Source organism: Marmota marmota, unplaced genomic scaffold (assembly GCF_001458135.2).
Source record: "Marmota marmota marmota unplaced genomic scaffold, marMar, whole genome shotgun sequence".
Lineage (NCBI taxonomy): Eukaryota > Metazoa > Chordata > Mammalia > Rodentia > Sciuridae > Marmota > Marmota marmota.
In genome coordinates, this window is record NW_026000005.1 from 45,037,459 (window position 1) to 45,051,657 (window position 14,199).

At 42.1% G+C, this 14,199-nt stretch overlaps 1 protein-coding gene across 1 annotated transcript in view; it reads right to left on the bottom strand.

Moving 5' to 3' along the window:
• The window catches only part of Dner (delta/notch like EGF repeat containing), a 294,692-nt gene that overhangs the window by 146,341 nt on the left and 134,152 nt on the right, over window positions 1-14,199 (bottom strand).

A 14,199-nucleotide genomic window follows, 5' to 3' on the forward strand; every position in this document is an offset into this window, starting at 1 on the left:
CAATACCCCATAATCAATGATGTTCAAGAATAAGATCAACTCCAAGAGCCTCAATACTATGAAGCTATGCCCATAGGTATTTTTATGCCAAAAGATTTTTAGTACCAAGATGGCATCAAAAATAAGTGGGGAAAACAGGAGAGAAAATAATTTTTGGGCCAACTGAAATGAATTCCATTACCAGGTTAAAAAAAAACTGCATTTGAATCCCTACCTCACACCACACATTAAAAATAAATCTAGCTTAAAGAGCTAAACATGAAGCAAAAAAAATTAAAACTCCAAGTGGAAAACATAGAAAGCTATTTCACTGATCTTGGGGTAGGATATTCCTTAAATAAGATACAAAATAATAACCCATAAAAATAAATCAATTAATTTAGCTTTCTGTGAATTTAAATTGTATATAAATAGCCATAAATAAATGTGGTAGACTAGACACCGGCTTAGAAATAAAATTTACAATGCATAAAGCCAGCAAATGATTAACTGCCAAAATATACAAGGAATTCTTTTGCCACTTGCTTTTTGAAACATTATTTGTATTTACGTAAATATTAAAACCTACATAGCAGTGATAAGTGCTTACTGCTATGTCAACATAACATACATACACAGTAAAAGTATATAAGATGTACGGAAAGAAACAAACCAACATCAAAAGAAGGAGAGAAGGAAACAGGGTGGGAGAGGAGGGCACCTCTGACTGTATAGATACTATTTCTCTATTAATAATATATAAAGAAAACACACAAAATGTATATTAAATCTTGTGTATAAAGTAGCCCTGTATCCATTTCTATAGTTTCATGTATATCTAAAATATTATTTAACTAAATTTTTTAATATTATTTATTATAATTAGGCATCCCAACTGCAAACAGGATTTGATGGGCTAGAAAAATAGTATCCCAACACCTAGGATACACAGTCCCCAGATGATTTTGTGGTTACCTTCTCTGTCCTTTTTGAGCTCTTTTCCCCTCACTGCATCAAGGTCCTTATGTGAGGAATCTCATTTGTTCATTAAGTACATTGCATTAAAATAATGATAACAAACTGAATAAGAAATAAGACCCATGTTAAGTCGCCTTGTTTGCATGCAAGTAGCATCATCTCATTAACTGGTGGTCACTTCAGAACATGCTGCTTCTGTTAACAAGAAATTAACAACTTTCCAATTAGTTCCAATGTCCTCAGCTTAGAAATCCTTGGGTGCTGTACATTCCCAAAGGTTATTATCATAGATTTATTCAGTAGTGCATGACACATTAGGGTTCACTTTTCATATTTTAAATGTGAAGAAATCCCTTGAATTGAGGGATGAAGGGAACCCATGCTCTCTGGGGTCTTTGGTTTGGGATTTTGCTGTGTGGGTTCCTAGAGATCCCTTCAGCACCAGTGGGTCAGCAGGAATGGGGAAGAAGTCCTCTAGTTCCCAGAACTGCTCCCTGCAGCTATGGGAAGTTAGTCTCTGGGTTCCACCTCCTTGTTTCCTGAGCATTCAGTCAGGCCTTCTCTAAGCGAAGCCAATTCCTCAGATGCCATACAGAGTCAGGAAGACGAGTTTCCCCTTCCCAAAGACAGACTGAGAGACCATTGATGGAGAAAAGAAGGCCCAGCAAAGACGTCATCTCATGGGCACCAAGCAGAGGGACATAAGGGAGCAGTAGACAGGAGACCAGAGGATAGGGATAAAGCCCCAAATGGAACAAACCAGAAGACTAAACCCTGGTGAAGGGAGCCCGCCAAGGAGAAGCCCAAGGAGCTCAATGAGGACCTGACCTGTCCACCTGTCCACACTGGCTGTCAGCCCCGTGCAGGTGGGTTCCTAGGCAGCCCAGGTCCTCCAGGAAAACCACCTGTGAAAGGCCACCAGCTTCCTCCCTGCTTCAATCTGTACGGTATGTATTCTAATGTCTCCTATGAACCATGTGCTAGCTGAGAAAATAGAAAATTACCCAAGACAAACAACTCTATTTTTAGGCTTATCTTGGGTCCCCAGGACCCCTCAACTCCCATCACTGGGGCTTTGGGACAAGACATTTACCCTGACTCTCCTTGGGCTGAAGGAAGAAGATACAGCTGTGCCTTTAACTAGCCTTGAACTTACGGGAACAACGGGATTAGTAACACCTTGATTATCTAAGAGGGAGGCTTCTGCTTTCCCCACAAAAGGTGCTTAAGACGACATGTTAAAAAGGATTTGGGAAAGATTTTAAACAAGTCATGCCCCTCTGAGCCCACATTTTCTCACACATTAAATAGGGATAATAACCCTAAATGTGGAGGTGGCTATGGCATTCTTTGCCAAACTGGGACTCTTTCCCAAACTATAAGGAGTGTGCTTTATAATTACACAAGCATAAAGTAAAAGCAGTAAGACTGTCCGAGGCAGAGGGACAATATGGTCCCCTACGCCCAGTGTCCTGAGGAGCAGGAGCTTTCTTCCTGGGATCTCCTGTTGAAACCTGTATTGTAAACTGGCTTTGGGAAGGAAGGAAATGGAAGTCTACACAAAAGGTCCTCTTCTGAGAGCTTTCTATTTCCCTTATAACGTCTGCACCGTGTACAAACACTCACCCAACTCGGTAACCATCTCACGATTCCTCTGCTGCCTGGGATACTCCTTCCCCAATCTCATAGCCACTGAGATCCAGCTCAGAGCACACCTTATTCCTGAGTTTTCCTCAGTGTTGATGCTCACTCTGAGCCATCCCGTGTCCATCCATGCTCAGGACTATGATGTCACATACCAGTCCCTCAGTACCTTCCATCTTGGTGGTTTCTTATTGTGCCACCTACACTGAAGCTTCCTCAATGGCAAAGGACAAGTCTTACACAGGGAGCAGGAAGTTGAGACACAGGTACATGCAAGACAGCTGCCAAAGAGAAGTTTCCAGAATGTCTATCACCCAATATGTCCACTTTGAAGAACAGCAGTCATTTGAATGCACACATTCCAGTTTCCCAGCTAAAGATAGTAGAGAAATGGAGCCTGGTAGAAGGTCAGGATGCTACCAAGGATCCTACTCCAAATGACATTTTTACACATAAAATAATAGAGATAAAAACAGATATCAGAGATTATTAAAGTGTTTTTCATAACTTTGCATTGTTATCTGGCTTCACATTAAATTATCTTAAAAATTTATATCATCTATTCACTAAGCATTTAGACCACATTGTGCCCTATCATCATGTAAAAAAGTCTTCCTTCCAAAGGTGATAATTTTAAAAATTCTATTCAACTATTCAATTTACTTAAGCTGGTAATAATTGGCAATAATTCAAACGAGTGCATAGTTTAAAATATACAAGGTGTAGTTTTCTAGGTAATTTGTTTCATTTCCTTAATAAACTTTTACTGAGCTCCCTTCTATACATGAGGCACCACAGCAGACACAAAGATGAGTCATGACCACTAAGGGTTTCAGCCACTCCAACTTCAGTCAAAAGTAGTGTTTTTAAATAGTGTGGTGAAACTAGTGCCTTCAAAAATTTGCAGGGGCTTTTTTGAAGCACATGTTCCCAGATTCCAGCCCTCATGACTCAGAATCAGGGGTGTAGGAAGCGTCCCGGGCAGTCACGTTTTGGAAAAATATTCCCTAAGTAATTCTGATGTCTGCTTTCAGTTAAGAACCATGAGTCTGGTAGAAAACCTGACCTAAGTCATGTAAGTACGACTATTATTAAGGCAACAACCACCTTGAACCAGAAGTATCCATATGAGCCTCTGAAAGTACATCTTATCCTTTCCATGTTTGAAATCCAGTGACTCTGGTATTTAGACAATGTTTATATTCTCCAGCTCATGTAAGTGTCTGAAGTTCTTGGATACAACTCTGAAAAAGATGTCTATGTTAACTGTATTTATTTAATAAAACCCTGAGTGTTTGGGTCTTAAAATTCCCTATTAAACAATTCATGAAATTTCATCTCTCCTGATTAAATATAGGGACCACGTAATGCATTCTAGAAGGTAAGGTGAGCTACCAGCCCCACACTCTGGCTGCCTGAGGATCAAGCTGCCTGTTGGAGGTTGGACTGATGCCCATGGACATCATCTTTCACCTATTAAAAAACCATCTTCTTGAATAAAGGACTTTCCTTGCCATCCTTATTTATGAACTCTTTTGGTGGGATGAAGGAAGGAAGAAGCTTCTTCAGGTTTTAAATTTATGATGAGGGCAATTCTTTAACCCATGAAATCCCCCAAATTTTTGATTCTGCAAACTTCATAATTATTTCAAAGTTTCCATAAGTGGTATATTTATTGCTCAATTTAAGTTTTTATAGGGGTTCCATATCTGGGATGATGGGACAAAATAGGTTAAATAAAGCTTTGCAATTCCTGTTTTCTAAAAAAAAAATCCATATTCTTCTCAAACTACTTTGCAGCATCATGTCACCATCACCAGGTAATTCCCAATTGTTCCTTAAAGCCTCGAAACTGAGGCAGTAGGACAAGCCCATTATTTTCAGCAAGGTATTTTTCACATGATGAGGGCAATGTCTGGGGGCCCCTCCCAGCTAAGTGTTAATTTCAGTGATCATTTCATCTGCCTTTGATGGCATCTAGGGGGAAATGTGGGGTTTCTTCATAAGGAAAAGGAACACGGTCAAATTTCACTTTCATCCAACAGCTGCAGGTCAGAGCAAAGTGCCCTAAGGAAATTCCACGTGCCAAGAGTGGGAACTGTGCCCCTTTGAAGGGCAGCAGGAAGAATCTGACATAAAATAGAATTCATTCAAAAGAAGGGAGTTCTAGGGGCTTTATAAGTGATGGTTCCAGCATTGTTGAAAAGCCAGTGTGATTTCTTTGACATCCCTCCCAAAACCAATGGACACTTCTAACACACTTATAAGAAACATGGGGCACTGTGTTTTCCCCCCTTAATGGTATGAAATCGAGGTATGTTGCACGAGTCCTGAACAGAAAGGCTTGACATCACATTCAGAGTTGAAGGCCCACAGCCAGAGAAACACGGGCACCAAGGGGCCAGGACGATGCTGTGGATTCCAGAGCTGCTTCAGAACAGGATCTGCCAACACCTGCATTTTCTGCGTCTTTTCAATGACTAAAGAACTGGTGCTGCATGGGCAATGATGAAGTCACTTCAACTAAAGCCCAGTTTAAATTAAAAGCAAGAAAGAGAAAGAGAAGATTTTATAAAAGAAAGAAGGAAGGAGGGAGGAGAAGAACTGGGTAGAGAAAAAGTAAAAGGAAATCAAGTCCTCAGATCCATACTGAGTGAGATGAAAGAGGGGGAAATGCTAATCAGGAGAACAAGTAAAGTAAAAATGGAGAAAGAAAAAAACATAGGCTTTCTGTCAAAAATACCAGGAACTCATTCATACCTTTTGTTACAAAATTTGACATTGAGTCCTTTGAACACTATCATGAATAAACTAAGTCATAATCATATAGAGTCCGAAGGGTGTGATCCTGATTATGAGACTGAAAGACCAAGTCACTCTAAATGGACAGAGCCTGCATGCCATGAATAGACTAGCCCTGTGTCCTGGGTGAGGGCAGGGACAGTGGCCTGGTGGAGGGGACAGCAGCATAGGGTGGAGGGAGATTTGCATTCATTCATGCAAAATTGAGCAGATGTTTGTGGCGCTCCCATGGGAAAAAGCATTTAGGGTCAGTGAAGAAACCCGAGTGGGTCAGTGGGTCAGATGGACCCCAAAGACCAGCACCCTGGACGAGGTTAGAGAAGCAGATGGAGCCAGATCACAGGGGCCTCGTGAAGCTCAGCAGAGCTCATTCCATGGCAAGCACAATGGGAATCCACTGAGGAGTTTGAGGCAGGGAATAACTCATGACTTGTGTTCTTTCAAAGATCTCACTTCAGAGGAAGATGCAAGATTTTCATGTAGTCTAGATGTAGATATGAGGGAAAGTAAGGAATCCTATATCATTTAAACAACCTCGGGGATAGTTGCAGAGGGCAAGCGGATCAAGATTTCCACTGTGAACATCTGACATTTGAAATGGCTGTGAGACCCTCAAATGGAGCAGTCGGAGTGGTAGCTGGGCACAGGGCCCTGGTAATTAGAAACATGTTCATCTGAATATGGGTGGGATTAAAATAACTGGAACAGGAAAAGTGCACATAGGAAAGGAGGAAAGAAAGAACCGGGCCCAGAACCAAACTTTAGTCTAAAGCCCAATATTCACAATTTAAACTCAGTTTCCCACAGATATCAGACCATCACCATACTAGAGAAATGAACTAAAACAAACAGCCATGTGATTTTTCCATAATGGAGTTGGTAAGAAAAGACAACATTTTTACCTTACAAAGAAAAGAAAAAAAATAGATAGGTAGATAGATAGATAGACACATAAACTACATGTTAGAACTTTGATAACATTAGCACTAAAGAGGGGGACTTGCTCCATAAAAAAGAAAATTGTCTCAAGGACTCTACAGAGTTCAACTCAGCATTTAGAAGGTGGGAAAGAAAGAGAAAAGGGAGGGTGGGAGGGACTGGAGAGACACGTTTCCATTTGCAACAAAACTGAGTGATTTCCCTAAGGACTTTTAAAACTGTAATGAGAGAAAACTTTCTGCAAAGATTACCCAGGGATCTGTTAACACCTTCAAGTAGCTAGTTATGGCGACAAATAAAAACTTGGGCTTCCTTCTCTCTCCCCATTTCCCCTCCCCTACTTTCCTACTCATCCACACAAATATGCATGATCTGCTCTTACCCGCAACTCCAAGGGGTGTTCATTAACACAGTAACAAAATGTTCCGCAATCATTACAATCCTTTTAAAACAGTGACTTTGCCAAACCCACCTCCCTCTGTGCAAATGAGAAGCCAGTGGAAGAGGGTCCAGTCATCGTCTTTGGAATCCAGTGGTCAAGCATCAATTAAAGCACACAGGACTGGCTGCAGGCCATTAGCTGCTTATTCTACTGCTTATCTTCTTTAATATTAATGCTAAAGAGTCTTAAATGGACTTTGTAGTTAACACCTCATTGGGATTAATAGCAAATGGGATTTGCACATCTCACTTCAGTCGTTTGGCTAATGACCATTTTCTTTCCTGTTAAAGGGAAAGCATACATGGAAAATAAAAATTCCAACCCTAAATTCTTGAGCAGTGGGCTCTGGAAACAGACCAGGCCAAGTTTTCCTATTAAGACATAGACCTATTACCTATAAAAATGGCTTGCAGTCCAGGGAAGTCCCATGACTGGCACCAGATAGGCCAGAAGGCTTTCAAATATTACAGATTTCAGCTCCAGCTGAAGACCAGGGCTTTTGCTTTAACCTGGGCTTCCAGAAGGCAAACACCATGACCCCCACTTCTTGTTCCACAGAAGCAGGGTGAACCAGCGCACCTGAGCCAATTCCTCAAGAAGGTAGGGTGAGGGTTAGCACAAAGCCTGATAAGCCGGGCAGAACACCCCTGGATTTAGGACCCAATACTTGGGGCCTGGGAAGCAAACCCTGAGAAATAAATTGTGTTTTGACAATGTCATATCAGGGGCAAAAGAGTCCTGTAGCAAATTTGAGCTAAGACCAAGCATCAGGCAGCATGCTAATAAAACGAGGCTTACTGGCTCCCCTCAGCCACAGGAACTCAGCTGCCCTCTGACCACAATTATGCAGAGCACTGTCCAGACCAGGAGGTGAAGATGCCAAGACACTATGCACAGATACAAGTAAACCTTGTTCACTGGAGAACCAGCATGGCCCCACCACCACCCAGGACCTTGTGAGGATCTTCTTGCCTTTAAGAAACCAAGGTTGTTTTTGTTTGTTTGTTTGTTTTTTCCATCTAAAAGATGAGGATGATAGTAGTGGCTGCTTGCTTACTTGCAAGCTTTGAAGCTTAAAGGGAGTAAATTGCTTTTTTGGCAATTTTTCCCATATGGGATCTCTTGAGTAAGGTATAGCCAAAAATGCTTTCTGAATTAGGAGACAGAGTGGCACATAACAGCAAACATTTTTACCTTTGTCAGTCATTTAAATCATCAGGTAGATTACATTTAGCCAATGACTATGGAAATTAAAATCAAGTAATATTATTTGCTTTAAAGAATAAGAGTTTAAGGATAATGTAAAGAATTTCTAGAAAAAAAATTCAATTGACTCGCTATCACTCAAAGATAGATTGAGTTATTCTCAACAAATGTTGCTGTCAAATACTGTGATCTTAACAATACCTTCCTTGGTAGCAAATTGTCAGCCTCTCCACAGCTGGCTGTCTATTCGTACTGCAGAGAAAACTCTGAAGATTCAATATCAAAAGATAGGCTTAAAAATTAACAAAAAAATGTAGATGGAGAGTCTGAGACTGGCGTTCCACACATCTCCCAAGGAAAGCCCTGTTCCCACGCAGAGGGTCACCAGCCCACAGGCTGCATTTGAGCTGTTTCTTTTCAGGAAGGTCTTCACCGTACCTCACTCCTTTGGCCATTTATACAAGACTGAATTGCTCGTCCTAAGTCAGACCCAAGAACTGTGAGAGTGATGGCCAGCTGCCAACTAGACTGATGGCCTCCATTCTCCCACATTCCTTAAGAACGGGATTAGGGTTTCTGCTAGGGAATGAGCCATGCAGCTGGAGATTAAGCTCCTCCTCAAGGACTCAGGGCAGTGATGGTGGAGGAGGACCTAGCTTGTGTCCCCTGCCCTTCCCCTTTCCTACTGATGATGTCCAAAGTGACAGTTTGACTGCAGAGATGGAACCTATATGTCCTAGACCCACCACTTCCAGACTGTTCCATGAGGGAGAAATTAATCTGTAACTTGTTTAACTCGAGCTACCTTTATTGCAACAGCTTAGCCTGTACCAGAACCAATACAAGCCAGCAAAGAAACCATATGGAACCCTCCCTCCTGTGCCATCCCACCACGTCAGACACCCAATGCAGAAAGAATCATCTTTCAACCACAATCTCATGTCACAGACACAGGATGCTAACTCCATTATGCCCACTCCTTGCTCTTCCTTAGCATTTTCAAAGCAGGGCTGACCGCCATAGTGGCTCACCATCTATTGGACAGGGAATGGAGCATGGAGCCTGGATTCCTTTTTTCTGAAATAGAGATAATAACACCCCCTATTTCTTGGGCTGATGAAAAGTCTTCTGTGGTAAAGAAGTGCAGGCACCCCCAACGCCATCAACATAAGCACCCTCACCATTGCCCCACCAGCAGCTGCAGCAGCAACAAATACCCATTTTAGATGAGCTCTGCAACAGCACAAGGTGAGATCAACACAAGAGAAAACCAGGCAACCCAGAGACACTGCACACACAGATACAAGGCTGCCACGGCACAGCTTGGCAGACCATCCCACAGAAGAGTATGTTTTTAATAAGTAGAAGTTCACCCTAAAATAATGATACACGTACCAATCACATAGCCAGCTGCTGCCATTACCAAGCATTGTGTGCATGTGCCACACCTGACACCACGGCAGTGCAGTAGGTCTGTCTACACAGCATCACCCCAAATACCAGGTGATGGGAAGTTTCCGGCTCCATCACCACCTCAGGGACCACCACTGTATTTGCTGCCCACTGTTTACCAAAACATCACAATGTGACGTGTGACTGTGATTATAGCAATCTATAAGACTCAAACACATGTTAAAATAAACATATATGTATTTGGACACACATTGGAATATATAATACAAATCCAATAAATACATAAGCATGTGTATATATTTAAAAATGAGACCTGTGCTCTCCTGAAAGACCATCACCAGCTGTTAGCCTTCAAGCAACAGAAGTTCATTTCTCTGTGAAGAACAAGGCACTGTCAAAGCTGCTGTCTGGTGAGGGCCCACCCTGCCTGGTTCACAATGGCCATCTCCTTGCGGAGGGGCAAAAAGGGGATGGGAGCCTGCTAATCCAATTCATGGAGTTTCCACCCTTGTGAACTTATCACCCCAAAATTCCCTCCTAATTAACCTGATTGAGAGAGACTTCAGGCTACTGCGGATCCTAAAGGGAGCTTAGGATTGTGTAAATCTGAGGAAAAATCTCTGGAAGTGTGTCCCCCCAAAAAAAGCATGCCACATGCTAGCAAGAAGGTCACTCCAGAGGCCCCTATGCAACTCTCTCAAACCGGACCTTTGAAATGGAATTATTTTTAAATGATAGCTACTATTTAAAATTATTGCTGGAATTTAAAAATAATATCCAAATCAAAGTATCTCTTACAATCATAATGGGAAGAAAATGGCTTTGACTCTCTGCCACTTTGAATAATTCATATCTAGGCTATTTCAAAAGCCTACACTAAGCCTTACTTAAAGTTGTAAAAAAAAAAAAAAATGTGAAAAAACACCCATAGAACTTAAGAGTTTTTTTTTTTAAGTATAAGAAGCAACTAATACAAGAAAGACTGATAGTTTAATGAGCATAAAGGTATAAAATATTTTAATTATAAAATCCTTTTTTGAAGAACAATTGACATTAGACCTCTTAAATATCTCCATGTGCCTATTTCTGACATTAAATAACCTCCATTTAGCAAAAATGTTTCCTCACAGCATCATAATTGGATACTTTTTTAATGCTATTTCCTGAAAGCTCATTGGTAGAACATGAAGAATAATTTGCATTTTCTTTTGAAATTTTTTTGGCTCACACAGAATGTGCAATTACAATTCTTTGTTTATTTAATCTCTTTTTCAATGTATATTTGATCACCCTTTCACAATCAGTTAGAATTATATCACTTAATCTTCCATTAGTGTAGTTTCAACTCACCAAATACTAGAAAATCAATTGCTAAATTACTGTAGTGCTCATATATAATTGCCCACCATGTCCAGTCATTAATATCCAATGAATGCCTCCTGATTAATGGCATTACTATGAATGCCAAAATAATTCATCACTTCTCTGTGCTGACATGAGGGGAACAGGAGATTATAAATGCACACCCAATGGGGCTGCAGATGACCTCATAAACCTAAGGGAGCCAGGCAACCAGGCCTTCAGATGAGCTCACATGAAAAGGTGCTGCTTGCCATGTTTATCTTCCTGGCTCTTGCCATCGCTGTGAACATGATCTTTCTATTGTCTTTGTTCCATTAGAAGCTCTTTGCTCTGCTTCAATTCAAAAATCCAAGTTCAGATGGTCACCCACATGGTGTCCGGTAACTTCAAGGTCATAGGAAAGAAATTACCTGAATTTACAAATGTTTGGTGAGATTTCTAATTTAAGATGCACTGCCTTCTTGAATTATGCATCACAACTTTATTTTTCAGGGCATGAATTTACTGCACTAAAAATAGAACTAACCAGTGTCCTGCAACAAAGTCCCAGTGGCGCCATGATTTCAGAGGGGAAAAAGATGCAGAGGTCTGGGGAGGTCAAGCCTGATTCAGCCTGGGTTATTTCTAGTTCCCATTAGTATTGTCATCCCAAGAGCTGCTCACCCTCAGCCTCAGGCTTGAAGACCTTCCAGGCAGCCTTCCCTATCTGATCCACCTGCTGGAGCCCCAGAAAGGTCTCTGCCACTCAGCCCCCCTCCCACCTGGCTCACAAATGCTAGAATTGCCCACAGAGTTCATTGAATAAACTGTTACTTAGGCACCAAGACACACGGATGTACCAACTCCCCTGAAAGCCTGTGGCCTTGTCCAGAAGCTCTTGACTTGGGAATGACTTCCTTCTTACAAGTCTGACATCTAACTCAGCCTACTCCTTAGCATGTCTCCTCTGCTTTCCTGCTTACTCTCTGAGCTGCGCCCTCATGGCTCTTCTGACGGTAGGTGCTCTCTCAGATGCAGGGCCTTTGTACACACAGGTCCAACTTTCTGTCTGGAAGGGTTTTCCCATTGCCTAGTTGATGACTCAGCCTGACCCCCTTTCTTCAAGGTTGACCCCCACACACCTCCAAAAGTCACATCAAATTTTTGTCATCAATTCCAGTCATTGTACAGTGCGGTGATCATAATTATGATTTTCTATTTACTCGTGTAATTAATTATTTCCTTAATATTTGTTGTCCCACTAAAATGCAAGATGCCCCAGGACAAAGATCTTTGACTTCTTCTAGTGCCAAGATGGTGCCTGGCTCACAGTCAAGGCTTGAAAAACATCTTGGGGAAGGAAGGAGGAAGACGTGAAAACATGCACACGGGAGTGCAGGTAAAAGTGTCAACCACAAATGTGAGGACAGGAGAGCGACGCACGGAGAGAAAGCTAGTAGCAATGAGAACAGACCAGCAAACGGCTTCAGTGGAGGCAGAAATCACGAACCATTCCTACCACAGAGCAGCTCAGCCCCAGCCAGGGGACACCTGGACACAGAGCCCCAGACCAATTTAGGCGGAAAGTGTCACTCCAGACTGTGCCCTGCTGCAGACCACACCATCAGCACCAACCCTGCATGGACGGCTTACCAAGAAAGAATGCGTTACCGATTGTCCCTGCTCCCAGCTGACTCTCTCTCGAAATTAAATTCTTTAATTTAATGTGACCATCAGCTCATTGGGCTGAAAAGGGTTTCCCTTATCTGCCCAGAACAGATTTTATTTATGTTTCAGTCTTTACAAAAGTCTTGGGACCTCTATCTGATCATTGATTCTTTCTGTAATGGTCAATTCGGCAAATTAAAAATTCTATCCTCTCCTTACAGCCTTTATAGTCCAAATCCCCCCACCGACTTTGAAGAGGTTGCGTTCACTGCTAGAATACCCAACAGGACTCACAGAATGTAAGGTGGGGGCCCCAAAACAAAATGAAACACAATTGAACCTTGATTCACATTCTAAAGGAAGAAAAAATATATCAAATATATCAAGTGGATCTCATTATTTTCTGGGTGCTATTTCTAATGCTAATTCTAATTCTAATGTTTGGTAAAGGCCTCCTGTTACCAGAGGAGGCAAGACCAGGCTCCTGGGGTGGGAAAAAGGCTTTAGAATCAGGCTTTTTTGTAGAAGGCAACCACACATTAGTATTCTAAAGGAAAGACTTTAAAATACAACTATCTCATTAATAGTCAATTAATTTGTTAACTGGCTGATTGGTTTGTATTCATGAACAATAGCTATTTATATTATATTTACCACAAAAAGACTGGCATTATTTCCAATTTCAAAACTTTTTTTTCCAGATCAATTGCCCTCTCTTACACACTTCTAGTGACCTACACAGTCACACATGCTCTACCTATATAAATCTTTTGAATCGTGGGTGTGTACATGCCCATGCCCCTAGGAATCCAAGGGATCTGTACATGGAAGTACATCCCTGCCACTCCACATATTTGCAGGAACATGTACCTTTGCATAAGTATACACACATATGGTACACCTGTGCACATGGGTATCTATATATGGTGGACAGATGGACATAAGCAAGTGCATCTATGTATCTCAACCAAGTATTTGGTAAAATAAGGTCTGAGACACAAGTCAAAGCCAGATGTTCCAGAGTGCTTTCATTTTCTCACAGAAGACCCCTCTATTAAAGTTGGCTGTGAACTGAAACCAAATCAGTCAACTGCACACAAGTCTCACCCACCACCTCTGCTTGCAGCTTTGGGTTGTTTTCCATGAGGCAACTCTGAATTGAGCTTCCACATTCAGAAAAATAATCCCTGTTACCTACCAGTAATCCAAGGGATTTCTTCATTCGGTCAATATTTACTGGGTTCTAGGATGAACCAGGCATTGCGTTAGATGTTCGTGCAGCAACAGTAAACAAAACACAAAGTTCCCTGCCTCTGTGGGGCTTACCTGCCAGCAGGAGAGATGAACAACAGATACAGAGATTATATTCTCTATTAGGAAGTGGTAAGTTCTATGGGTGCAGAAAGAACGGGGTCTGGGGCGAGGTGTGCTAGGAGCACCCATGAGGAGAGAAGGAGTTGGACAAGAGGGTGCTCAGACCAACAGGGAGACAAGTATGCAAGGTTAGGAAGCAGATAAGGGGGAGGGTGCCTGGAAAGTTCTAGAAGGGGAGGGAGTAAGAGGCAAAGAGTAGGAGACAAGGTCAGAGAATAAAGGGGCAGACATGCCAGGCTTGTTGGCCTCCGTCTTGGCCCACTCTGAGGGAGACGGGAGCCACTGCAGGACCTGTAAGCAGAGGCAGGACATGCTACAGCCCTCCCCAAATGTGGCCCAGCTGGGGGGCAGATGTAGGAGCAGGGAGGCCAGGCAGGAGGAGCTCGAACAGCCCCCAGGAGAGAGGCTGGGGG